The 27,975-nt window shown below is 51.8% G+C and overlaps 1 protein-coding gene across 1 annotated transcript in view; it reads right to left on the reverse strand.

The window, feature by feature from the left end:
* Positions 1-27,975, reverse strand: part of LOC136478515 (uncharacterized) — a 29,904-nt gene that overhangs the window by 1,752 nt on the left and 177 nt on the right. The window lies entirely within an intron of this gene.

The raw sequence follows: 27,975 nt of genomic DNA on the forward strand, positions 1-27,975 counted from the left end.
GCACAAAATTAAAAGCCGAGAACACATACTCGTAGTTGTAGGCTAGAAGTCTTCATCGTGAATTCATCGAAAATAGCAATCAATCTCTGTTTCAGGTCTTCCATATCACATCCATAGAGGCCTAGACATGTCCTCTCATTGACTCGCAAGGGGTCTAAGAAGCCTATGTAATCCCATTTGCTTTTTAGAATGCAAAATTTTGCTATACACCTACATAAAATCATGGGAAGTACTCAAAAGTTAATAATTTGTCTCGAGAGAGTAGTTAATTGTAATATCGTGCGTATAGGGTACTTACATAGTCCGCAGCGTCAACATTTGAACATCGAGAGAGCATTTCTGGTATTGCTGGAACAAGCACTCCCACTCAACATCGAACTTCTCTTCTTCAGGATAATAAAAAACATGTGGCGAACGGATAATAACCTCAAAACCAAAGTCGTCCATCTCTGTTGCTTGAGCCATGTAATATTCATGCAACTGGCGCATATATGTTGTCAAATTTTTATACTCGTCATCGGGAACCAAAAGATTGCCCCTTTCATACTTCAATGTCGGTGTTCCCGTCCCTTGTACATCATAATAGATGTTTGCGGCCTCTTCCATGGTTAATCCTGGGTTGTCTTCGATGTACTTCTGTATGTTCCTTAAATCTTTATTGTGTATTTCTTCGTCTCTTATTGTAGCGTATTTATTCTGTGTTTGTCTTTCAAATTCGGACTTCAACAAATACGAAGGCAGTAAGGCACAGAGATTGAAGAAACTAACACAATCTTCCTTCAAGATGTGTGCTGTAAATTTTTCTTTCATCAAGGTGGTAACACTACAATTGAATGGCCTTTTTCTTTTCTGTTGGTCCACTTTGGGAGCATTAGCAACTGAATCTAAGGACCTTTTCTACGACTGCGAGGATGTCCTTAATCTTGTTTTGGGCTGAGGTGGAGGAGGAGGAGGATGATGACGAGAATTTTGTTTTCCCAACGCTGATGAAGATGGAGGAGGTGGTGGGGAGGAGGAGGAGTCTCTTTTCTCGGGGCTAATGAAGATGGAGTCGGACGAGGAGGAATAGAAGGAGACCTCTGTCTTCTCGGGGGTGATGGCTCTGGATGAGGAGGGGAGTGATCTCTGTTGGAGATGGTGAGTGATCATTGCGGGTGGGCAAAGACTCGCAGTCGTCCTCATCATCAGAGGACAATTGATGGTCAAGCTTAATGAAGCACTTGCGCCAGGCTACTTGAGAGCCCTTGTTTTGACTAAGTTTTGGCATGTCTTCTGCTATGGGGTACCCAATGGGTATCTTGTTAAACTTCTTATCAAGTATTCTATCAATGGTGACGTGAGCGTACCCCTGTGGAATTGAGCAGCCATTAATTGTCCCGTCTCCCGTAGGCTAGGCCTGGCCAAGCGCCACCTTGTCCTTTGTCCATTCCTGATGGATGTACAACTTGACATTGACGGGTTCAGTGATGCCATCCACCGGAGGAGGCACATTTGCCTCTTCTTTATCGAGCGGGGTCGATCTACAGCTGCTGCGACCCCTAAACTGTGGGCTAAAGGAAGTAGGAGTAGGGTTTTTTGGTACTCCTAACCCCTTGGACAACAAAATTTGCTCGACTCGTGCTTCAACAGTCGCCTCAATCTGTGCTTCCATTCTGTCTTCCATCTCTTTTAGTCGCCTCAAATACTCTGCTTCCTGTTCCGCTCTACCCCTCGAGCGGCTCCGGTAAGTGTTAGATTCTTGGGAGAATGCTAGTTTCCAAGGAACAACATCGGTTCCTCTAGTGCGACCAGGGTGCTCCTTGGTTCTGAGTGCTTGGGTGAGCACATCTTTCTCCCTATTAGAAGTGCGAGTCCCTTGCCTCACCTCCTCAGTTACCTGGGAGATCCTCTAGATGAGTTCGCTTATGGGTTAATTTGTGGAGCTAAAGCTCCCGTCCTCGGCGTGCCGTACATTGCTCCCCATATAGTATAATACCGATCTGGGCTCCCAATCGACTGTCTGAACCTGAACGCCTTCCTCAGCAAGGCGATCCATCTTTTGAAGTTCTACTTCAAATTCTAGCATATTTTTTGTGTAGCCACGAGAGCCGAGATGATGAGGATTTGTCGCTTTCTGCGAGTTCTCCTTATTCTTCCTACTCAGTGCTAAGTACTCCTCGGATAACATGTATTCCTTGAAATCCTGCCAGAAGTCCTTCTACTTGCTAAACTGTCCACCATCGAAATCTGGCTCTTTATTTTGGAGGACAAAATTCTTGTACAATGTCCCCTTGAAATTCTTGAAGCATGTCCCCATGATTTCTTTTGCATTTTTCTTGACTAACTCCCTATCATACTCGGTTGGGAAAGTGAAATACTCTGGGGTCTTGACATCCCATATGTAATCCTTCTCACTTTTGGGAACCCTCCACGGGTCATCATCTTTCCCAATCCACTTCCTGTACCTAATTGGGATGAAGTCCCTAACAAGTAACCCGAGGATAGTCTTGTATTTGCTCAAAGCTATAGGCGGTGAGAGTGGATCCCCGAATTCATCGAACTAAGTAATATGCCAGTGTGCATTCCTACCAACAGGAATCTTTGACACGCCTCGCTTGGATCTGGCCTTCCTGCTACCCGAACCCTCTGGCTCCTCGGCCGACAGAGGCTCCTGCTAGAGACACCAAGTAAGCTATGACTCTCAATTGATTAGCATGTGTGGCTACATAGTCATATGATACCAAAGTTACCTGGCCATCTTGGTCATTTTGACCCAGATCGAGCAGGCCAGACGGGGTCCATGGTTGCTCATTCTCACCGACCTGATTGACACCGTCACCGTTTGTCGGATCATGCGGCTCTCCCATCCTAGCGATATCAGCCGCTTCTTGTTGCCGATCTATTCTTCGGCGATGGAGTAACAGGCGACGATGAGTCATGGCTATGACACGATCATGGTTAGTTTTGGCCATAGACAACTACTAATAGCATATGTTCATATATATATAATATGTTTAATGCAAAGTCTAATAATAAGTCCACATACAACAAAGGCATATAATATGTTTAATGCAAAGTCAAATAATAAGTCCATATACAACAAAGTCCACCTACTGTTCTGCAAAACTAAGCCTACATCAACTTCCAAATAAGAAAAGTGATGACCATAGCCATAAATAAAAGCATGACATCTTTCTAAGACCAAGGAGCATTTCTCCTAATCTTCACATCTCCGGTGGGTGGCTTCTCTTCGATCTCTAGTGCCAGCAGATGGCCATGGTTTGCATTCATTGGACCATAGTAGGTCGGTTGCCCATGGTTTGTAAGGTAGGCCCGATGACTATAGTAGGCCCTCAAAGCTTCAGCTTCTGTGTTGTATTTTTTTGTGCAAATTACTAGGGTAGCTATTGACTTAAGCATAGCAATCTTCCTAGGTTCGATAAATCCCAAGCATGTGACTAACTTGCACTACATACCATGCCATGGTTGCCTATACATTTAAGTCAATTAGGTTGTCATTCAAACATGATGTATTCTTATACAATTTAATATATTTACAAATAACACACAGCCATTGCATAGATAGGAGTGTTTGGAAAATAGCTATTCACGTGCCTTAGTAATAGTTGTTAGATGTAGGAAAGATATAAAGAATATTTTTTATTCATTAAAAACCAAATGATGATTTAGAGAGCCAGTTTAAGACTTTTGGATATACTCCTAGAGATGTCTCAGAGTATTCAGTCTCACTATAAATCCTCCAACCATCGGCGTGAGGTTCTTTTACAAGTATTAGTGCAGGTAAGCATCTTTCCAAATTAGTGATACTTTGATCTAAAACTTACATGGTTGGTAGGGACAAATATGCATCTCATACTATCCTAGGAAAGTGACATGCAAAAACTCATAATAAGATAGGATTGTTGGAAAATATTCTGAGTTTAATGCACAAGGCTACATAACTATGTATTACTTGTAATCTTGCATAAGTTAATAATTATGCATCTTTATGCTGATAGCATGGAGAATTCCATGACAAGTTTGGACATATATTAGTTCTATAGGTCTAAAGTATATATACTCCATCCTCACATCCAAAAACATTGAGCATTGGTGGCACAGTTCCAAAAACATTGAGTATCCGCCTGATGGGAGCACAGTTGCAATTGCAAGCTACGAGGTGAGGCCAGCCATTGGTTTCACATATGTATCTGGCCAAGCTCCAATGATGCACAAGATGGTTTCACAGAAAAAACGTAAGTTTGTTTCACAGAGAAAATGCAAGTACCTCGAAAACAAACTACCATTAACGTTCAGAGAGCAATTTCTGTCAAGTATTACGAGTCCCAGCTATGTTTATCCTAGTAATCAAAAATAAAATTATGCTTTTGTTCTTATCAATATACTGATGAATAGAGCTGAGCAACGTGCTACTAAGTAATAATGTACTACTTACTAGCAATGCATCTAGAAACACAAAGAAACAGACAGCACACACTGTGTGGCAAACCTAGGTTCTAGCATTCACAGCTACATGATCAAACTGTATGATAGCGCACACTGCATGATCAAACTGATTCAAGTAAGCAGTTGTGGGACATTTCATCAGACACATAGCGGGCAGTGAGCCACGCACTCACCGTGGGGGTGGGAAAGCAGCTGTCCGTGCGCTCCTGAAGGCCTCGGTGGTGGGACGGACGGCGCGGTGCTCCGGACGGCGCAGTGCTCTGGCTTGGCACGGAAGGTGCGGTGCTCTGGCTAAGGTGGTGGACGGCGTGGGGCAGTGCTCCAGTGTGGGGCGGTGCTCTGGCATGGGGCGATGGACGACGTGGGGCGGTGCTCCGACACGGGGTGGTGTGCCGGTGCTGCGGGGGGAGGGGTTGGTGCGGGGTTGAAATGAATTGGGATAATTTCAACCCGCGTCACTTGTATAGCAGTAGCTCATCACTGACGGTTCTACTTGTAAACCGACAGTGATGGGGCACATCACTGCCGGGTCACTCTCCAAACTGGCAGTGATGTGCTGTAGCAGTTAGGTGTTAAGTTAGGTGTTAAGTAGGATAAGTTTCCGTTTTCTTTCGAACTCCTCCTACTGGCGCAACGGTTAAGACCCCTCAACTTAGCCCCTGAGACCCGTGTTTTAGTCCTAGGCGGCCCAAATTTTTTTGTTCTATTTTATAAATTATTAATTTATTTCGGAAAATAGCTCATCACAGCTGGTTTTGCTTGTAAACCGACAGTGATGTGGTACATCACTGCCGGGTCATTCCCCAAACCGGCAGTGATGTTGTGTAGCAGTTAGGTGTTAACTTGGGTGTTAAGTAGGATAGGTTTTCGTTTTCTTTTGAACTCCTCCTACTAGCGCAACGGTTCAGACCCCTCAACTTAGCCCTCGAGACCCGTGTTCGAGTCCCAAGCGGCCCAAAATTTTTTGTTCTATTTTATAATTTTTTAAGCGGCCTAAAGCTCAAAAGGAAAAAGTAAATAACCCTTAGCACACATCCTAAACTAGCGCAGCGGTTAAGTCTCTGAACTCTGCAGCCCGAGACCTGCGCTCGAACCCGAGGACTGGCATAATTTTTTTTAATTTTTTATATATCACTGCCAGTTTTCAAAAATAAAGTGACAGTGATAACCAGTATCACTGTTAGTTTATTCTCATAAATGATGGTTTTTTGAAACCGACAGTGATGTTTATATATATTAAAAAATTCTTTTATATACTGAATAAATAGAAGCATATGTATTCTTATGTTGAAATGGCTTGTAATTTTTTTGGCAAGCTTGTACACCCAAATTAAGACCCCACACTAGATCTTAGGTTTTTTTGATAAGTTTTTTTATTTATTATATTTTTCTGTGTGCTGAATTAGACAAAACAGGGTGAATTTCATCTTGGACCCAATAAATTTTTTCATCCACCTCCACAAAATTCTTATCCCTAAGGCACATTAGAGACTGTGTAAAAGTTTGGCACCGTTCCGGATCTTTTCGTGGGTAGACTCAGTTCAACCTATAATTAATCGGTGTCGTCGCGTGGAAATTCAATTAAACCTCAAAAAGTAGCAAACCATCTCCGAAAAATCTCAAATATGGTGTTTCCTTTACACGTGGCACGTGCAAGCCTAAGAAAAAGTTTGAGATGAATACGATACTGGAATGCCTATAAACCACAGAAACCTTGATAACCTATGTGTATAGTCATGGTTCGATGAAAGGGCACATATACCTCTGTGAAGCATATATATTCAGCCTATGTCGAAATGGCTTGATTTTTTTTTGACAAGCATGTACACCCAAATGACAACCCCACACAAGATCTGAGGTTTTTCTGATCTTTTTTTATTTATTATATTTTTTCTGTGCCGAATGAGACAAACAAGGGTGAATTTCATCTCGGACCCAATAGATTTTTTCATCCACGTCCACAAAATTCTTCTCCCTAGGGCACATTAGAGCCTGTGTAAAAGTTTGGCACCATTCTAGATCTTTTCGTGGGTAGACTCAGTTCAACCTATAATTAAACGGTGTCGTCGCGCGGAAATTCAATTAAACCTCAAAAAGTAGCAAACCATCTCCGAAAAATCCCAAACTTGGTGTTTCCATCACACGTGGCACATGCAAGCCTGAGAATAATTTTGAGACCAATACGACACTGGAATGTATATTTCTAGTTATCCAACAAATGTTATACGAATTACATGCATGACAATAATTAAATACACAAATCCGTACATATTAAAATTAGAACCCAATTCAACTACTACCTTGAAAAGCTAGCTAAATAAATATTGATTACTATTGGAATCACTGCCAGGATCGATCGGGCCACGCACACTACCATGCCTCTGCAGCCATATATGGTGATTGATGTCACGGATTATGTATTTGCTTGTATCGATGAAGTCCAATACCCGTATGAGTGCCCTCTCTCGTGCCTCACAATACCAAAAGAATGGTCGGTCATAGATGTAACCTACTGAATGACCACTGCTCCTATTAGTAATCCTTGTGCGGTACTGATGTCCTTCTATAGTGAGTTGGCCGAGGTTTCCATTATAGAAGTCCCAATCGTACCCGAGTTGCTCCGTAGCTTGGTCTAGAATGACCCACAAGCCACATGCAGCATAGGTAAGGTCCTGGAGCGCAATCTGCATGCGGAGAAAAAGAAAAAAAATAGAGAATGTTATTACAATAATAAACAACAAATAACCATGACTCAGGTATAAGTGACCACTTTACCACATTCGCATGGTTGTAGCTCACAAACCATTCGCTTGTTTACGGGACGGGGATATCACCAGCATTCAAAGCAAGTGCCTTGAACATCATCTTAATATTTGATTACATAGTCAATAAATAAATTGTAGAGATGCGCACAAAATATAAATTAAATATTTAGTGTGAATTACTAATACAATGTCTGCATAATGATTACAAAGTTAACAATAATCTAACTATCTTTAGGTGCATCAACAATAAGGGTCTCTTTGTGATCAATTTGTACATAAGCAGGTTTGTTACCCTCTTGAAGGACAGGTAGGGGTACGTTCGCCCCGAATTGATGCATTTCCTGATAGCCCATGTAGTCTTGTTCATTCATCACTCCATCGACATCGACAATCTTCCTTTTCCCTTCTAGAACTACTTTTAGCCTTCCTTTTGTCTTGTTGTCCCTTGCATAGAAGATTTGCATAACATCTCTTGCAAGGACGAAGGGGTCGTCTCTGTATGCGGTCTTAGTGAGATCTACGGTAGTAAGGCTGGATAACGAGCCGGCTCGGCTTGTTTCGGCTCGGCTCGTTCTGGCTCGTTAAGATAACGAGCTAGCTCGGCTCAGCTCGTTATCCTAACGAGCCAGAAAGCCAGCTCGGCTCGGCTCGTTAAAAGCTCGAGCTGACTCGTTAAGCTCGTGAGCCAGGTATAAAAAAATACACAAAATATAATATTTGCATTTATCTAAAGTTTGAGAATAATAATAATACAAAAAAATGCATCTAACAACCTTAAATCGAATAAAAAATTAATATGTGCTAATATATATACAATTATAATAAAATACTATAGTATTCATGCATCTAACAACCTTAAATGATACTTTTTTTCCTAGAAGCTTAGCTCGTTTAGCTCGCGAGCGGCTCACGAGCTGGCTCGAGTTGGCTCATTATAGCTAACGAGCTAAAATCTTGGCTCGGCTCGGCTCGTTATCATAACGAGCCGAGCCGAGCCGAGTCGAGCTAGCCACGAACCAAGCGAGCTAACGAGCTTCGAGTTTTTCATCCAGCCTTACGGTAGTGAACCCTTCGTTGTCACTGTTGATTTCCTCGAGCCGGACCCACTGGTAGTGAATAAGAGCTGCCTTCAATGGACCGTAGGCTAGCTCCCATATCTCCTCTATGAAACCATAGTATGTCGCCTGCACGTTGCCATTTTCGTCGTGAGCATCAAAACGAACACCACAATTTTGGTATGTGCTGTTTCCATCTTGCTTTTTTGTGTAAAATGTGAATCCATTGATCTCATACCCTTGGTACTTAAGATATGTACTCAAAGACCCCTTGGCTAAAGCATCCAGTTGATTACCCAACTTTATTCCAAGCAAGCGACGTCGCAACCAGCTAACAAATTCCTCCTTATGTTTTTTATCTAGCCAAGCCTATGACCTGCTCGGATACAGAGTTTGCAGCGATTGCCTGTGCTCATCAATGTATGGCATCACACCCTTGGCTTGCTGGAGAACAGCGAACTATGCCTGTCTAAAATAAATAAGGTTGTCTACTGTAACAGATTTCTCCCCGATCGTTCCTTTGCCACGTAGTCTTCCCTCGTGATGAGATTATGGAACTCTAACCCTTTTGATGTCTAGATAATATGTACAGAACTCAATGGCCTCTTTCGTTGACCATCCTTTAACCATGCCCCCTTCTGGCCTGAATCTGTTCCTAACATACCTCTTAAAAACTTTCATTAATCTTTAGAAAGGGAACATCTGATGCAGGTACATTGGGCCAAGGGCTCTAATTTGGTCAACAAGATGAATGAGCAGATGCAATGAGATATCAAAGTAAGTCAGCGGGAAATGCATCTCAAGCCTAACGAGAGTTTCGGCTATGTCCCGCTGTAGCTGCTCTAGCGTGGACACATCAATGACCTTTTTTGAGATCATGTTGAAGAACGAGCAAAACTTTATGATTGGGGTGCGAACCTTTGGGGGGAGGATACCACGCAGGGCAACAGGGAGTAGCTGAGTCATAATGACATGACAGTCATGGGCCTTCATAGGGCCATAGTTGAACTTAAGTTCTCTCATGTTCACTAGTGTCGGTGTTTTGGACCGGGGGATCCTCAACCAACTAGTGAATTTATTCTGCGTGTTCCCGATCCCAGATGGTGATGCAAAGAGACACAAGGTTCATACTGGTTCGGGCAATTGGTGCCCTACGTCTAGTCTGAGAGATTGATCTTGTATTCCTTGCACCGAAGTGCTTGTAGTAGGGGATTACAAGCTGGGTGAGAGAGGGAGCTAGTCCTAGGTCTCGGCGTGGAGTGATGCGGACTGCCTGAGACGTTGCTCTCAGGCGGTAGGGAAGTGTGCGTGTTACAGAGTGTTGCTTTTGTGAGTGCCTCTCTTCTTTCCAGAAATAGCCCAAGTCCTTTCCTTTTATAGTTTGAAGGGAGGACAAGGGTAGTACATGTGCTAACTATACGGTGTAGTGTGAACAGAGGCGGCGCGTCCAAGCCTTGTAGCCTGTTCCTGTGGCGGCATGGTCGTCAGAGTGGTTCGTCCTTGGAGCGCTAGGGCAACATGCTGGTCACATCTGATCTTGTGCGTCATGGGAGCTCCAGGGCTGCCTCAGAGCGGGCACGGTGGTCAGCGTGCGGGTCGCTGTGGATTGACTGCGCGCGAGGTCGAGGCTCGGTTGGTGCCGTGGCCGAACCGCGGTGGGGGGTCTCGGCAGACGTGAATCCCGAGATAGCCGAGACCCTGGCATAGAGTGCCGAGGCCCAGAGGGAGCGGTCGATCTGGTGCATTGGTTCGGAGGCGATGATGATCCGGGCCAGATTTCCCATGCTGCGTTGTCCTCGGGGCGGGGGTTATGGGGCATAGTGCAGTTCAGGCGCTGATCGTGGGCACAGTGCCAGAACACAGTGGACGGTAATCCACGCCGCGCCTTATCCCAGCCGGTATGGCGTTGATGTGACTCCTTGTCTTGTCGGCCGCTCCGCGGTGTCGAGCCGTCGTCCGGCTGAGATTGCGGGAGTGGTTGACGCATTAATGGGACGTGACATGCTGTCGGAAAGACCAGTCGAGGCGGGAGCGACGAGTTATTGACAAGCCAGCCTCGAGTGATACGAAGAATAGCTGTCTCATTCGAGGCTATACGCACGGGGCCTCGGGCAAGACGGAGATTGGGCTCCTTGCCGAGGCCTCCCGTGCGAGGCCTCACGTGAGGCAGAGATTGCGTCAGGGCGCCGAGACCTCCCGTGTGAGGCCTGAGGCGAGACAAAGAGCCGGTGGGCTCGGATGGGGCTAGTGATGAGCCCATGGCTTACCCTCTAGCTTTATTGTTGATGGGATTTAAGGGACCCTTTTGGTGTACGCTCGGGGTACCCTATTTTATGGTACCCGACAGTAGCCCCCGAGCTTTTGGGGGAGTGCGTGCACTCTCCCTAAGGGTTTGTCGAGATTTGGCTTGCAGCGGCCCCTGTAGGGATTGTGTTTTGCTCCTTGAGGTTTCGGTGGGTGCGCGCGAGCGCACCCGCCGGGTGTAGCCCCCGAGGCCCTGGAGGAGTAGATTTTACTCCTCTAGGGGCTTTTTCGTGTTTTGAGTGAGGAGTTTTTATTGTATTTGCCAAGCCCACAAGTGCGAGTTCAGGTCGCGGGGTTTCGGCAAGGTCGCAGGGAGAGCCCTCGAGCCTCTGCATGAAGCAAGAGGGCGGTCAGGGGTTCCCCTTATTTTTTTGCGACCCTCACGCTTCCTTTTCACTCGGAAGGAGGGGTGGAATGTGCCAGGCTACCCTCGGTGGGCACGAGCGGTGGCACTTCCAGTGAGCTGTTATTGGGTAAGTCCGAGTGGAGGCCCGTGCCCCGTTCGCTAGGGGATGGCTAGCGGTCCGGAGACGCACTCCAAGAGTACCGGAGGGTTTCTCTAGTGGGTGCCGAGGCCGTTCGCTAGGCCCTGGTGGCTCGGTGCCTCCCTACGGTGGGATCCCATTTGGAGACCTCCCTGCCAGTCTCGGACACGACTTAGGACGCCCCGAGCGATTGTTTGCTCGGGCCTCGGCCATTCACGGGCTCACCCATAGTTGTCCCTGACTCTGTTGCCCTAGGGCGGCTATCGAAACCTCAGGGGGCCCAGCCTTCGAACCCCTGGACCGTAACGGGCTCAGTGCCCTTTATCGTATTTGTAATGAAACTTCTAGCACGGGCTTAGGTCATTTGTCTTTGTCTTGGGTGCAGGAGGAGCCCCCGAGCCTCAGCCCGGAGCGAGAGGGCGGTTAGGAGTTCCCTGGCTTTTTTGTTCGACCCTCACATATCCTTTTCATTCAGACAGAGGGGTTGTTTGCCGAGCCCATTCGGGTGCGAGCCGGAGCCGCTGGGTCTCGGCAAGATTGCAGGAAGAGCCCCCTAGCCTCTGCACGGAGCGAGAGGGCCGTCGGGAGTTCCCCTGGCTTTTTGTACACCCCTCGTGCGTGAGGGTTTGTTTGCCGAGGCCCTTTTGGGCGCGAGCCTGCGTCGCAGGGTCTCAACATATCTACAGGAAGGGCTCCCTAGCCTCTACACAGAGCGAGAGGGCCGTCGAGAGCTCCCCTAGCTTTTTGTACGACCCTCGCGCTTCCTTTTCGCTCAAAAGGAGGGGTTGTTTTGTCGAGCCCCCTCGAGTGCGAGCCAGGGTCGCTAGGTCTCGGCAAGGTTGTAGGAAGAGCCCCCTATCCTCTGCACGGAGCGAGAGGTCCATCGGGAGCTCCCTTGGCTTTTTGTACGACCCTCATGCTTCCTTTTCGCTTGGAAGGAGGGGTGGAATGTGTCAGGCTACCCTCGGTGGGCACGAGCGTTGGCACTTCAGGTGAGCTGTTATCGGGTAAGTTTGAGTGGAGGCCGATGCCCCATTCTCTAGGGGACGGCTAGCGGTTCGGAGACGCACTCCAAGAGTACCAGAGGGTTTCTCTAGTGGGTTCTGAGGCCATTCGCTGGGCCTCGGTGGCTCGGCGCCTCCCTATGGTGGGATCCCATTCGGAGACTTCCCTGCCGGTCTCGGACATGACTTAGGGCATCCCAAGCGTTTCACTTGCTTAGGCCTCAGCCCCATGTGGGCTCGCCCGTGGTCATCCCTGACTCTGTTGTCCTGGGGCGGCTGTCAAAACCCTTAGGGGCCCAGCCTTCGAACCCCTGGACCGTAATAGGCTCAGAGTCCGGTTCCTTCATCTGAAAGGAATAGGGCGGGGGGGAATATCTTCCCCATTGGCTCGGCAATGGCTGGCGTGCCTTTTGAGGCGGTTTTTCTGGGGAGACGTGGTGTCAGCGGATGGGACACAACTATTCCCGCAATTAATGAGAAAAAGGTGGGTGCGTGGGCGGTAAAATCGGATCGGGGTTAACCGCGCTGGATCCAAGGGAAACTTCCCCGATTTCATCGCCCGTCCATTTCGCCTTCACCCTGCATAAATACGCAAAGAGCCTCACCCCTCCCCACCTTACCTTGCCTGCATTAGCTCTGCCCCCATCGAGCCATCGCTAGAGCAGCGGGTGCCGGGAAGAAGAAGGGAGAAGAGCGAGAAAGAGAGAGAGACACTCACCGCTGCATTCGATCCCTCCACCTCATCCATGGCCGGCGACATTGTTGTCATCGAGGCAGACCCTTGGGATCCATCTGACGTCACCGTAGAGATGCTTCAGTCGCTCGTCGATGGTGGACTCCTTCGTCCGGTGATGGACCCCAACAGGCCGGAGTGGATCGCTCCGTCAGGCGAGCCGGAGCCAAGGCCTCGCGACGGTTACGTCGTGAGTTTCGTCTCCTTTCACAAGCGCGGCCTCGGTGTCCTGATGGATCGGTTCATGCGGGCGCTCCCGCACTACTATGGCGTGGAGCTCCACAACTTCAACCCCAACTCCATCGCATAGGCGGCCATCTTCATCGCTGTCTGCGAGGGGTACTTGGGGATTGCTCCCCATTGGGAGTTGTGGCTCCATCTCTTCCAGGCGGGGCATACCACTAAGCGACGGGCATGTCAGGAATGAGGAAAGCAACGAGGGCCAGCGGCTGCACTCTCCAAGTGCGCTAGGACCGCCAGCACCTCTACATCCCGGCCCAGCTCGCATCATCCAATCATCGATGGTACATGAGCTGGTTCTATCTTCGCAACAACGATGGAGGACTCCCCCCTACACTGGGCGGATTGTGGGGAGCTACCCGGAGAGGTGGAAGTACGGTGTCCCGATGGAGGATCAGCCCAAGCTACAGCCGCTTCTGGAGGGGCTGGAGAGGCTACGGGGCCATGGCCTTACCGCGGCTGTGGTCATGGCTACCTTCCATCGCCGGAGGGTGCTGCCACTGATGGCTCGGCGGTGGCACCTATTCGAGATGAGGCCAGGTGAGCCCAATGAGGGCATCCAGATGTCCTCCTCTTCCCTTTCCGATGAGGAAATTCTTCGTCGGGTGGGGGAGACAGTGGAGGCGAAGCTAAGGGGTGGCAACCTGACCCCCATCGCGATGCGCCCGTCGTGGGGGTTCCTCTCGCTGGTAAGTCATGCGCCGCCGTAGCCCCTGAGCCTCCTCCGTTTCTCCTTACTTCTCATTCCCTTATGCGCGTTCACCGTTCCTGTAGGGGATGAGGGACGTGTGCGCCTCCGCCGCCTGTTCCCGAGGATGCGAGGCGGCAGGCGATCAACCGGGCGCACGCTGAGGCGTAGAAAAAGCGGAAAGACGCCAAGGCGGTGAAGCGCACGAAGAAGATCCTCGCGCGTGAGGAACTGGATAAGTGCTGCCGGTAGCAAAGGAAGGATGGCCTCCCATTGGAGGAATCCCCGTCACCGTCGATATCGACGAATGCCTCGGACGGGGATGATGAGGACGAGATGGGGCGAGGTACCCTAGACCATCTGCCTGACATAGGGGAGGTGGTGCCCGGGGCGTTGGCAAGCAGCCCGGCACTCCCGAGAGGAGGAGGAGGAGCTAACCCAGGGTCGGCAATTGCCTGCTCCGGAGCCGAGGCTAACACACCCAAGGCGCGGGTGTTGGGCAAACGCGCCGTCAGCCCGGTGGGCTCGGCGGCGGCGGTGGAGCTTGTGGCGGCGGAGGCGACGCAACTGCCCCCGCAGAGGACCGAGGGGGCGCCGGGGTCCGTTGAGGACCAACCGGCGCCAATGGACATGGAGGCCATGCCTCTGTCGCTGCCACCGCCTTTGCAGACAAGGGTCGCCGTGGCGAAGTGGTTGCCACCCCGCTCGAGGTAGGTGTATTTTTGGTGGGGTCGCAGTGCTTTCCGTTCGTTCTTTTGTCTTGTGCTGACCCTGTGAACGTCTTGTCCTTAGTCGGAAGCGACCTGTGGAGGTGCCTACCTTGGCACCCCTTAAAGTGCTCAAGGTTAACCCCGGCTCCACCGCCCACTGGGTGGTGGAGGCACATGCCGCCCTACAACGTGGCGCGGCATCGACGAGGGCCAACCCGAAGGAGCCAGCCACCCAAGGAGGGGCTGCCGAGGCGGCCCTGACACAGGAGGGGGAGGGAGCGCCTCCGCCCCACGATGGCGAGACCCGTAGGTCGGATGCGGCCGAGGTTCCCTTGGCCGCCGAGACCACCGGGACCGAGGTCCCCGGGGTTTCATAGGCTGGGGCGACGGAGGCTGCGGCGCCCAGGACCATTGAGGCCGCTGCGGTGGGCACCGGAGCCCTCATGACCGCCGAGGCCACGATGGCGGAGGCCGGAGCCCCCAAGACCACCAAGGCCACGATGGCAGAGGCCGGAGCCCCCGAGACCACCGAGGCTAACATGATCGTGGCGAGGCTGTCAGCCCAGGAAGTGGAGATGAAGGCGGCGGAGGCCTCGGTGGCACCCTTAGTTCAAGGCCCGCCGTTGTTGCGGGAAAGCGCCTGAGAGGTGGAGGTCCTTCCGATCTCCTCCGACGATACTTCCTGGGCATAGGAGATGGCCGGCACCGAGGTGGCCGGTGTCGTGGAATAGCCGGTTCTGATCCCGGGCGAGGGAAGCTTGGCCCTCACGTGAGTATGACCCGAGCCCCGCGGGTGGGATCACCCGCATGTCCTGTGGTAGAGCCAGGACGACCCTGGGGCTGAGCCCCTGTTTGCCCTCGAGGACACGGCCGAGGGCGGCCGCTAGGACACGTTTGAGCAGTACCGCCAGCTGGCGGAGCGGTCATTACGGATGGCGCTGTCCGTGGTGGCCAACGATCTGCCCGGAGTCGCCCAGGTTCGTGCTTTCTTCTCTCATGTGGTGGTCTTTTTCCGAGTTTTCTTTGTAGGGATTGACCCCTGTTCTGTTTCCCCTAGGAGCTCGAGACCCTATCTCTTGGGAAGTTGGTCTTTCTCCGACGGGAGAGGGACGTCTGGGACCAGCTTCAACGGCAGAAGGGCCTTCTTGTAGGCGCCAATGAGCTCCTATCAGCGCGGAGCGTAGAGGTGGAGGACCTCCGCCTTCGTTGTGCCGATGCGAAGGTCGAGGCAGCCACGGCTCAGGAGCAGCTCGCCCCTCTGGCGGCGTGGGTCAAGGAGTTGGAGGAGGAGCTCACCTGCGCGGCCAGTGATCGGGATGCCTTTAGGTCTCGAGCCGAAGAAGCTACGGCCTCGGCCACAGCTCTTGCTGGGCAGCTAGGGGCGGAATAGAATGCACACCAGCTGACGAAAGGCGCTTTAGATGAGGCCCTTGTAGCGGCTGAGGCTTCGCGAACCGAGGCTGTGGTTTGGAGGGGAAAGGCCGAGGGTGAGTCCTAGTCCCTTTGTTTTATTCGCTTTTTCTTATGTTCGTTCCCTAACTTCCTGGTGTGACGCAGAGCTGGGGAGTGAAGCTTCCAGGGCAGCCGAGGCTTCTAGAGTCGAGGCTCAGCGTCTGAAGGAGAAAGCCAAGGCATTTCAGGTCGAGGCCCGACACTGGGAGCTTAAGGCCAAGGGTGAGTTCCATAGGCTTCTGTCCCTATTTGGCTTGTTTTTTCCCCTTGCTCAACCCCGTTCCATTTTCTGTGGTGCAGAGTCAGAGGCGGAGGTTACCCGGGTAGCCGAGGCTTCCAGCACGATGCAGACGGTGCTCGAGACCGAGATCGGGGAGCACGAGGCGCTGAAGAGTGCCGCCTGCGAGGCCCTGGTGGCCGAGGGGGTTCAGTCAGGCAGCTCCCTTGGGAGCCGTCTGATTGTGCTGAGCGGTCAAGTGCGTGAGCGGCTCCAAGGAGCGCTGCATGCGGGCGTCAAGCGCGCACTGGCCGTCATCGTCTCGCACTACGTTGGTGTTGACCTTCAAGCCATCAGCGATGGCTATGTCTTGCCCGATGATGACGATGAGGCTGACGAGGTGGTGACGAAGCTGTTGGAGGCGGCGGAAGGCCCTGGCATCGTGCTAGCAGTGTTGTTTGAAGAGGAGGTGGTCCCTCCCCCACCGTCTGCCGATGCCAGAGGTCCTGAGCCTTAACCTAGGCCCAAGCGGCCATGTAAATAGAGTAGAAATTAAATTTGTATCATAACGCTTATGGCCATCAAGGCCTTTCTTTTTAAAGTACTCATGTTTCTTTAATCGCTTGTCTTGTATTTCCGAGACTCTGCCATCTTGTTGTCTCTGATCTGATTTCTTTGCAAAAAACCTCTTTGGAGCCTAAGCCATCCCCAAGGCGAAAGGTGGTGAGGGAGCGCTATAGCCCAGAGGCTTAGGCTGTCTCGTGACTCTACCGGCCTTCTTGCCTTGAGACAGGCTTTTGGTCCTTGGGTTTTCCGCATTTGATTCGTCAGAGCGTGCTAGAGGGTTTGGTGTTTTCAAAAAACGACTAAAAAATAGTGCGTGGGACTTAGGGGGAATCCCCCCTCTAGCCCCCGAGGGAGATTCGGTTCTGCGGAGGCAGAGCCGAGTCTCCCTTACAGTGTCATCGTATGGGCTCGGGGGGGGGGGGTTTCTCAAAAAATTAGAACAACTAAAGAACGCTTTTCAATTGTATTCTGAGAAACAACATATATACAATGCTTGGAACTTTAAGGGTAAAAGCGACATAGCTGTTCTATATTCCAAGCGTTGGTGAAGATTTGGCCCTTCTCGTTGGCTAGCTTGTAGGTCCCAGGCTTCAGCACTTGGGCGACGATGTACGGTCCTTCCCATGGTGGGGTCAGCTTGTGGCGACCCTTATTGCTCTGCGCCAGCCTCAACACTAGGTCGCCTACCTTCAAGTCTCAACTTCTGATGCGTCGGGCCTAATAGCGTCGTAGGGTTTGCTGGTATTTAGCTGAGTGCAGCAGCACGACGTCTCGGGCTTCCTCCAGTTGGTCGAGGGCGTCCTCTCAGGTGGTGCGGTTACTTTGTTCGTTATAGGCCTATAGCCTTGGGGAACCATATTCCAAGTCAGTAGGGAGGATGGCCTTGGCCCCATAGACCAGGAAGAAAGGCGTGAACCCCGTGGCTCGGCTTGGAGTGTTCCATAGGCTCCAGATGACCGATGGGAGTTCGGCGAGCCATTTCCTGCCAAACTTCTTCAACCGGTTGTAAATTCTTGGCTTGAGGCCTTGTAGGATCATGCCATTGGCACGCTCTACTTGGCCATTGGTCCTTGGGTGTCCTACAGCCGACCAGGCCACACGGATGTGGTGGTCATCACAGAACATCAAGAATTTTTTGCCGGTGAACTGTGTCCCGTTATCGGTGATGATTGTGTTAGGAACCCCAAACCTATGGATAATGTCAGTGAAGAACAGCACTGCTTGCTCGGATTTGATTCGATTGATCGGATGAGCCTCGATCCATTTGGAGAACTTGTCGATTGATACCAGTAGATTGGTGTAGCCCCCGGGGGCCTTTTGTAGAGGCCCGACCATGTCGAGCCCCCATACGGCGAACGGCCACGTGATGGGGATGGTTTGGAGGGCCAGGGCCGGGAGATGTGTCTGCCGAGCATAGTACTAGCATCCTTCATAGGATCGTACTAGCTTGGTGGCGTCGGCGACCGCCGTCAGCCAGTAGAACCCTTGGCGGAAAGCATTTCCTATGAGCGTCCGAGGCACCGCATGGTGCCCGCAGGCCCCTGTGTGCAAGTCCCAAAGCAGGGCTCACCCTGCCTCGGTGGTGATGCATCATTGGAGGACACCAGAGGGGCTTCGCCTGTACAATTCATCATTGCAGAGGACGTAAGTCTTGGCTCAGCGCGCAAGCCATTGGGCTTCGGTCCTGTCACTAGGAAGCTCCCCTCGATCAAGCCAATCAAGGAACAGGATTCACCAGTCCGCGTCCTGGTCGGTCTAGGGAGGCTCGGTGTTGACTTCCATGACCTCAGGCTTGGTCGAGAGAGTCTCGGCAGCGGAGGTGGCGTCGAGCCCCGTCGTGGCTTTGACAGGTGGGCCCTCCTCTGCCACCAAGATGTGGTCAATGGAAGGTTTGTAGAGGTCCCTGGAGAAGATGTTCGGGGGAACCGGAGCCTGTGCCGAGGCCATCTTTGCCAGTTCGTCGGCGGCCTCGTTGTACTTCCACGCGATGTGGTTTAGTTCGAGACCGTCGAACTTGTCTTCTAGGCGACGTACCAACTAGCAGTATGCCTCCATTTTGGGGTCGAGGCAGTTTGATTCCTTCATGACTTGATCGACGATGAGCTACGAGTCGCCCTGGACGTCGAGACGCCGTATCCCAGGTTTGATGGCGACTTGCAAGCCATTGACGAGGGCCTCGTACTCGGCCACATTGTTGGAGGCAGCGAAGTGGAGCCGCACCATGTAGCGCATGTGTACTCTGAGGGGCGAGACGAAGAGGAGACCCGCGCCTACCCCGGTCTTCATCAGAGACCCATCGAAGTACATGGTCCAACATTATGTCTAGACTTGAGCAGGTGGTAATTGGGTGTCGGTCCACTCAGCCACAAAATCGGCCAAGACCTGAGACTTAATCGCTTTCCGAGGCGCAAAAGTCAAGGCTTCCCCCATAAGCTCAACGGCCCACTTGGCTATCCTGCCTGAGGCTTCCCGGTTATGGACTATCTCTCCCAAGGGGAAAGACGATACCACGGTCACTGGGTGGGACTCGAAGTAGTGACGCAGCTTTCGCCGGGCCAGGACTACGGCGTAGACCAACTTCTGGATGTGGGGGTAGCATGTTTTGGTCTCGGAGAGTACTTCGCTGATGAAGTAAATAGGTCGTTGGGTGGGTAGAGCATGCCCCTCTTCCTGCCTTTCTACTACTATGGTAGCGCTGACCACTTAGGTCGTTGCGGCGACGTAGAGTAAGAGGGCCTCGTCCCTGGCCAGGGGTACCAGGATAGGAGGATTAGTGAGCAGTGCTTTAAGCTTGGCGAGGGCTTCTTCGGCCTCGGGGGTCCAGAAAAAGCGTTCGGATTTTCTCAAGAGGCGATACAGAGGCAAGACCTTTTCGCCGAGGTGCGAGATGAAGCGGCTTAGGGACGCAAGGCATCCCATGACCCTCTGCACTCCCTTGAGGTCTCTGATTGGTCCCATGCTGGTTACGGCCGAGACCTTCTCTAGGTTGGCTTCGATGCCGCGCTCCGAGACTATGAATCCCAAGAGCATGCCTCGGGGGACCCCGAACACACACTTCTCGGGATTGAGCTTGATGCCCTTCTCTCGAAGGCATTTGAAGGCAATCTTCAAGTCGTTGACAAGATCCTCGGCCTTTCTAGACTTGACCATGATGTCATCCACATAGGCTTCGACGGTTCGCCCAATGTGGTTGCCAAAGACCTAGGTCATGCACCGCTGGTACGTGGCCCCCGCGTTTCTGAGGCCGAAAGGCATAGTCACGTAGCAGTACATGCCGAATGGGGTGATGAAAGAAGTCGCAAGCTAGTCAGACTCTTTCATCTTGATTTGATGGTAACCAGAATACGCATCAAGGAAAGACAGGGTCTCGCACCCCGTAGTAGAGTCAATGATCTGATCGATTCGGGGTAATGGGAAGGGAACTTTTGGACAGGCTTTATTCAAACTGGTGTAGTCTACACACATCCTCCATTTCCCATTTTTCTTCCTAACTAACACGGGGTTAGCCAACCACTCTAGGTGGGACACTTCCTTGATGAACCCGGCCGCCAAGAGTTTCTGCACCTCCTCGCCGATGGCCCTACGCTTTTCCTATCGGTGCAGGCGTTGCTTCACCAGTCTAGAGCTAGCCTGGATGTCCAAGGCGTGCTCGGCGACCTCCCTCAGTATGCCCGGCATGTCTGAGGTACTCCATGCAAACATGTCGGCATTCGCACGAAGGAAGTCGACGAGCATGGCCTCCTATTTGATGTCGAGGGTGGCGCTGATCCTCAGCGCTCGGTTGTCGGGGCAGGCGGGGTCGACTGGGACAAGCTTGAAGGCCTCTGCAGGCTCGAACGCCCTTGCACGACGCTTGAAGTCAGGCGCCTCGCCACTGAGTTGGTCGAGGTTGGCCTAATGAGGGTCTCGACCTCCGTGAGAGCCTCGGCGTACTCGATGCACTCGACATTGCAGTCGTATGCATGTTCGTACGTGGACTCAATCGTGATGATACCGCTGGGGCCTGGCATCTTGAGCTTGAGGTAGGTATAGTTGGGGACTGCCATGAACTTGGCATAGCATGGCCGTCCTAGGATGGCATGGTAGGTTCCCCTGAACCCGACCACCTCGAAGGTAAGGACCTCCTTGCGGTAGTTGGAGGGGGTGCCGAAGTAGACGGGAAGGTCGATGCGCCCGAGGGGTCACTTGCGTTTCCCTGGCACAATGCCATGGAAAGGTGCGGCGTCGCCTTGGAGCCTCGACCGGTCGATCCCCAAGAGCTCTAGGGTGTTGGCGTAGAGGATATTGAGGCTGCTGCCTCCATCCATCAACACCTTGGTGAGTCGGGTGTTGCCGATGATCAGGTCGACAACAAGTGGGTACTGCCCGGGATTCAGAACATGGTTGGGGTGGTCATCTCGATCAAAGGTGATCGCCTCCTAAGACCAGTCGAGGTACCAAGGAGTGGCCACCTTGACCGAGAAGACCTCTCGGCGTTCCCTCTTTCGCTGCCACGCCATAAGGCACGCCGAGGGTCCGCCAAAGATCATGAAGGCATTGTGTACCTCAGGGAACCCGTCGTCCTTGTCATCGTCCTGGTCGCCGGCGCCCTTCTGCTTGGCGTCGTCGTCGGGGAGCCCGAGCCTGGCGTAGTAACACCGCAGCATAGAGCAATCCTCAAGGGCATGCTTTACCAGGCCTTGGTGGTAAGGGTAGGGTTTCTTAAGCATGTCGTCGAAAGGTCTAGGGCCCCTAGGGCCTCGGGGATTCTTGCGTTCTGCGGCCACGACCAGATCGGCCTTGAGGACGGCCCGCTTCCCCTGGCGATCCTTCTTCTTTCTTTTGGGGAGGCGGGGAATCGAGGCCTTGGGGGCCTCATCCCTCCGCTTCCCCTTGGCGTCGTTCTTGGGGAAGATGGCCCCTATAGCCTCTTCGCCTGAGGCAAAGTTGGTGGCGATGTCGAGGAGTGTGGCACGTTCCGGCCTAATTCTTGGACCAAGTCTCGGTAGGTGGTGCCAGAGAGAAAAGCCTAGATGATCTCTGAATCGCCGATGCTGGGCAACTCGGTGCACTGTTTAGAGAAGCGCCGGATGAAGTCTCAGAGAGACTCGTCTGGTTTCTGGCGAAAGCTCTTAAGGTCCTAGGAGTTTCTAGGGCGCACGTATGTGCCCTGGAAATTCCTGATGAAGATCCAAACCAAGTCGCGCCAGTCGTGGATCTGAGAGGGAGGAAGGTGCTCGAGCCAGGCTCGCGCCGAGTCTAACAAGAGCAAGGGGAGGTTGCGGATGATGAGCAGGTCATCATCCGCGCCGCCTAGCTAACAAGCCAGGCGGTAATCGGCAAGCCAGAGCTCGGGGTTGGTCTCGCCGCTGTACTTTGTGAGGTTGGATGGCTGGCGAAACCGGGCTGGAAACTGAGCGTTGCGGATGGCTCTGCTGAAGACCCGTGGGCCTGGTGGTTTAGGAGAAGGACTTCGATCCTCCTCACTGTCAGAACGGCCACCTCGGTGTGGGTGGTAGCCCCAGGCGGGCCCTTCATTGTTGTGGCGTCGTCGCCTGCTGAGCACCTCATGGTCTGCCTACACCTTGCATTGGTTGCCGAGGCGGTCGAGCCACCCGGGGGCCCCATGGGCTATTGGCGCTCGAGCGGGCTCAGGACGAACCGTGGCCTCCCTATCCTGCCGAGGCGGTGCCGAGGGGAGGTCTGAGGCGGCTCCGTGCCGCCAGGAGGCGAAACTCTCGGCCTGCTGCACCACGGCGGTCTCGAGGAGATCCTAGAGCTTGCCACGAACCCGTCGCCCTTCCGTGGTGGAGGGCTCGGGCATCACGCGCACTAGCATTGCTACAGCCGCGACATTCTGGCTAGCGCGATTGAAGATTGGGGGACGATCGTCCCCTTCGTCATTGTTGATGCGGTGGTGCACGTCGCGGGCCCGCCGCCGGGCTCCTCCACCATCACCACGGCCCTGCTGCTCCTACTCAAGAGTGTTTCAGAGCTATTGTAGAAGGAGTCGATCTTGCTCGACCTTGGCCTAAAGCTCACGGAGCTGCTCTAGGTCCGGGCGTCGAAATTGTCCGAGGGCAAGGTTCCCGTTCTGTGCTGCCGGTGGAACAATGCGTGAAGGCGTGGCATCACCCATTCCCTGATGAAGCGGAGTGCAGTTGCCTACCCCCTCGTCCTCGTCGCCCATGCTTGGCATCCCAAGTCCGACGTGGAAGCACTCACGAGTGGGATCATAAGTACCTTCATCGTTAGAATCGGAGTAGCCAAAGCAATAGTCACTTGCGGCCAAGAAGCGGCGCATGGTTTCGCGGTCATGGAGGTCGGAGAAATCAGCTCCAGCCCATGCCTTGTCCTCCTCCGAGGAGTCGGCGTGGGTGTGGGTCGACGCGGTGGTGTCGAAGTCGAGAACAAAGCGCTGGCGGCGCCCTGAGAGATCCACGTGAGTGGAAGCATAGGCGTGAGCATAAGAGGCGGTGGCATTTCTCAACCCGAAGGGGTATGGAGATGGTGCCGTCGCCGGGCTCTGCTCCACCAGAGTTGGCTCCTCAGGGAGTGGTGGAGCGGAGCTTGATGTCGGGGCGTCGCCGGGTGCCACCGGTGTTTTCCCCTTGTCCAGGCTCAGGATAGACAGATCCCCAACCAGGGACCCTGCGCCAACAGCTGATCGTAGGACACCGGCGGAGAGCGGCGAGTTGCCCTGGGTTCACGTAGCATCGGCGTGATCCTGCTCGCGTTGTGCCCGGCGAGCGCGGCGAGAGCGGCCACCCGGGCGCCACCCGTGCCTAGGGTGCTGGTGCGTGACGTCGTCGTCGGCATGCGGGGCTCGGGGTGTGAGAAGTACCATGTCATACTCGTGCCCTAGAGACATGAACTCTAGGCTCCCAAACCAGACCACCGTGCCGAGACGCAGTGGTCATACGGGGTCTGCCATCTAGAACTTGTTGGGATGACGAAACTGACACACAGAGGCCCCTACCTGGCGCGCCAACTGTTGGTGTTTTGGACCGGAGGATCCTCAACCAACTAGTAAATTTGTTCTGCGTGTTCCCGATCCCGGATGGTGATGCAAAGAGACACAAGGTTCATACTGGTTCGGGCAATTGGTGCCCTATGTCCAGTCTGAGAGATTGATCTTGTATTCCTTGCACCGAAGTGCTTGTAGTAGGGGATTACAAGCTAGGTGAGAGAGGGAGCTAGTCCCAGGTCTCGGCGTGGAGTGATGTGGACTGCTTGAGACATTGCTCTCAGGCGGCAGGGAAGTGTGCATGTTACAGAGTGTTGCTTTTGTGAGTGCCTCTCTTCTTCCCAGAAATAGCCCAAGTTCTTTCCTTTTATAGTTTGAAGGGAGGACAAGGGTAGTACATGTGCTAACTATACGGCGTCGTGCGAACAGAGGCGGCGCGTCCAAGCCCTGTAGCCTATTCCTGTGGTGGCATGGTTGTCGGAGTGGTCTGTCCTTGGAGCGCTGGGGCAACGTGCTGGTCACATCTGATCCTGTGCGTCATGGGAGCTCCAGGGCTGCCTCGAAGCGGGCGCGGTGGTCAGCGTGTGGGTCGCTGTGGATTGACTACGCGCGAGGTCGAGGCTCGGTTGGTGCCAAGGCCGAACCGCGGTGGGGGGTCTCGGCAGACGTGAACCCCAAGATAGCCGAGACCCTGGCGTAGAGTGCCGAGGCCCAGAGGGAGCGGTCGATCTGGTACACTGGTTCAGAGGCGATGATGACCCAGGCCAGATTTCCCATGCTGCGTTGTCCTCGGGGCGAGGGTTACGGGGCATAGTGCAGTTCAGGCGCTGATCATGGGCACAGCACCAGAACACAGTGGCCGGTAATCCCCGCCGCGCCTTATCCTAGCCAGTATGGCATTGATGTGACTCCTTGTCTTGTCGGCCGCTCCGCGGTGTCGAGCCGTCGTCCGACTGAGATTGCGGGAGTGGTTGATGCATTAATGGGACGTGACATGCTGTTGGAAAGACCGGTCGAGGTGGGAGCGACGGGTTATTGACAAGCCAGCCTCGAGCGATACGAAGAATAGCTGTCTCATTCGAGGCTGTACGCACGGGGCCTCGGGCGAGACGGAGATTGGGCTCCATGCTGAGGCCTCCCGTGAGAGGCCTCGTGCGAGGTGGAGATTGCGTCAGGGCACCGAGACCTCCCGTGCGAGGCCTGAGGCGAGGCGGAGAGCCGGTGGGCTCGGACGGGGCTGGTGATGAGCCCATGGCTTACCCTCTAGCTTTGTTGTTGATGGGATTTAAGTGACCCTTTTGGTGTACGCTCGGGGTACCCCGTTTTATAGTACCCGACAACTAGCCTCTTCGGGTTCGCACAGTAGCCTGTCGGGATTTTGAGTTCATTGAAGAAAGAAATAAGCACATGCTTTTCTTCCTTCTTCAATGTCCATGACACAACCGAAAGTTCGAACTGGCCATTCTCTACCTCCACGGGATGCAGCTCCTTCCTGATTCCCATGTGTTGCATGTCCAGGCGTGTGGCTAGTGAATCCTTTGATGTCCCCTTGGTATCCATCAAGGTGTTAAGAGTGTTAGCGCACACATTTTTAATGATGTGCATGGGATCAAGATAGTGGCATACACTCAGAAATGCCCAATAAGGTAGTTTCCAGAAAACCAATTTTTTCTTCCAAACGCTCCCATCATGCACTGCTACTACATTGTCCCCCTTCCCAAGGACAACCTCCAGTTTGTTAAGTTCTCAAAGTATCGTAGGCCCGTCTTGATATTTTGGAGCTAAGCGTTTCTTAATAGTACCATTGAAATCATTTCTGTTCCTACGGTAAGGGTGATCCTTAGGTAGGAACCTACGGTGTCCCATATAAACTATCTTTGAGTTATTTGGTAGATTTACCGCATCGGCGTCATCGAAGCACTCGACACATCTAGTATAGCCTTTTGTCTTCTCTCCGAACAACGAACCTTGACCTGGCAGGTTGGTGATTGTAGCGATAAGTACTCCCTTGATCGGGACATGTTCCTTTTTGTTCTCGTCCCAAACATCCGGCACATCGTTTTCAAACATCTCCACTAGTTCATCGATCACTAGTTCTAGAAACATATCGATGTCATTCCTAGGTTGTCTTGGCCCTTGGATCAGTAGTGTCATTTGGATGTACGGCCGCTTCATATAGACCCAAGGTGGAAGGTTGTATATATAGAGCGTCACTGGCCAGGTGCTATGATTGCTTCTAACCTAATCAAAAGGATTCATCCCATCTGTGCTCAAAGCAAACCAAAAGTGCCTTACCTCTCCACCGATGTCCTTATAGAACATAGTATTGATAGTCCTCCAGTCATGCCCATCGGCAGGGTGCCTCATCATTGTATCTTTCTTACGCTCTTCACCATACCAGCGCAACAGCTTGGCTGACTTTGCACATGCAAATAGCCTATGCACCCGGGGAGCTATAGGGAAATACCAAATGACCTTTACGAGATCTCCTTTGGTCTTGGTACCCTCATCTAATGGCCCTTCCTTGTACCATGGAGCTCCACACTTGGGGCACTTGTCCAAGTCATTGTATTTTTCTCCATGGTACAATATGCAATCATTGGAACACGCGTGGATTTTATCAACCTCGAGGCCGATGGGGAAGATCATTTGCTTGGCCAAGTATGTCTTTTCTGGCTACTCATTTTTTCTGGGAGCATTTTCCTTATTATACCTAACAACTGATCGAAGCCTTTATCGCTCAATCCGTTTGTCGATTTGAACTCTAACAGCATAATGTCGGCTTCTAGTTTGCTCATTGGACAATCCATATACAGTGGTGTTTTACCATCTTGTCTCATTTTCTCTAGCTTTCTCAGTTGTCTTTCACTAAAACATCCGGTCTCTACATTACGTAGCAGCTGAGAAATGCCATCGTTATCCTCGGTATCATCAGCTAGCGTGTTCCTAAACACATTATTAACTGTGGGCATAGGTTCCGTGTTGACACTAGGTTCCTCGTCACCATTGTGGATGGCTACGTCAGGCATGTCCACATCATCATCATTTTCCTGTAGAATATTGACACCAACCTCGCCATGCATAGTCCATATCGTATAGTTTGACATGAATCCCCTGGTAATCAAGTGCGATCGTATAGACTCAATTTGACCAAAATTCCTTTAATTCTTGCAATCTTTGCATGAGCAGAAGACAGGGTTCTCATTCCTAGCATGGGCTTTGGCATCGGTGATGAACTGGCTGACGCCATGCATGTACCGCTTGTCCGTTCGGGACAGATGCATCCACTCTCGATCCATCTCTACACATAAAAAATACTGAGATAGTAATTACAAAAAATTAATAAGAAATCGAGCTTTATGAACAACAATTGTAGCTCGAAAGTACCATTTTTGGAAAACATTATTGTACACTAATTATTGGAAAATTGAAATTGATAGCCCCGGCCCTGTAAATTGAAAATCGTAGTAAAAACAATTATTGCACAATATTGAAGAACAACTATTCTACTCTACTTCTAAGAACTAATTATAGCATCACATACTAACAATGATGATCTTGACCACCATAGAATAATTAGCCACGAATTTAAATGTGTTCATAGACACCAACCGTTTGGATGATGGATTCACCACATTTTGAGTCTTGCACAAATGTCCATTTGAAAAAGTGTTATCTAGAATGGAGAAAGAACTAGAATGAGAATCAAGCAATGTAGCCATCAAAACGAAGCTAATTAAACAACTAAATCAAAGGAGTGAATGTTTGTTACTAACCTTAAAGCAAAAAGATCAAGCCATTCTTCAAAATCCAAGCGCTAGCTTCATGGTGAAGAGCAGCCGCAACAATGGAGGGAAGGGCCCAAACGCGCGCCTCTGTTCTCGGGATGGAAGAGAGGAGAAAGAAGAGGACGGTTGCAGTCTTTTTGTGCTGTAGGCTTATCACCATCGGTTCTTAGCTAGAACCGACAGTGATAGAGCTCAATCACTGTCGGTTTGTGGCTTGAACCGGCAGTGATGAGTGGCCACCAAAATACTGCCGGTTCAAGCCACAAACCGACAGTGATGTGGTGCTTCACTACCAGTTTTAACCCAGCCCCAATCATTTTCTCATTTTCGAGCTCACAACCGGCAGTGAAGGAACATCACTGTCGATTCTGACAAATCCGGCAGTAATGAGGCCGACAATGATGTCCATTGGCGGATCCAGGGGGGCTGCAGCCCCCCTCATGAGCCTTAATTCCTCGTTAAATTACTGTAGCATCAAGCATAAATCATCATTAAATCTTCATTATCAATCAACATGTCCATTACTTAGCCCCCTCCTTGATCCCATCCTGAATCCGCCACTGATGATGTCCAAA

The sequence above is a fragment of the Miscanthus floridulus genome, chromosome 8, assembly GCF_019320115.1.
Source record: "Miscanthus floridulus cultivar M001 chromosome 8, ASM1932011v1, whole genome shotgun sequence".
Lineage (NCBI taxonomy): Eukaryota > Viridiplantae > Streptophyta > Magnoliopsida > Poales > Poaceae > Miscanthus > Miscanthus floridulus.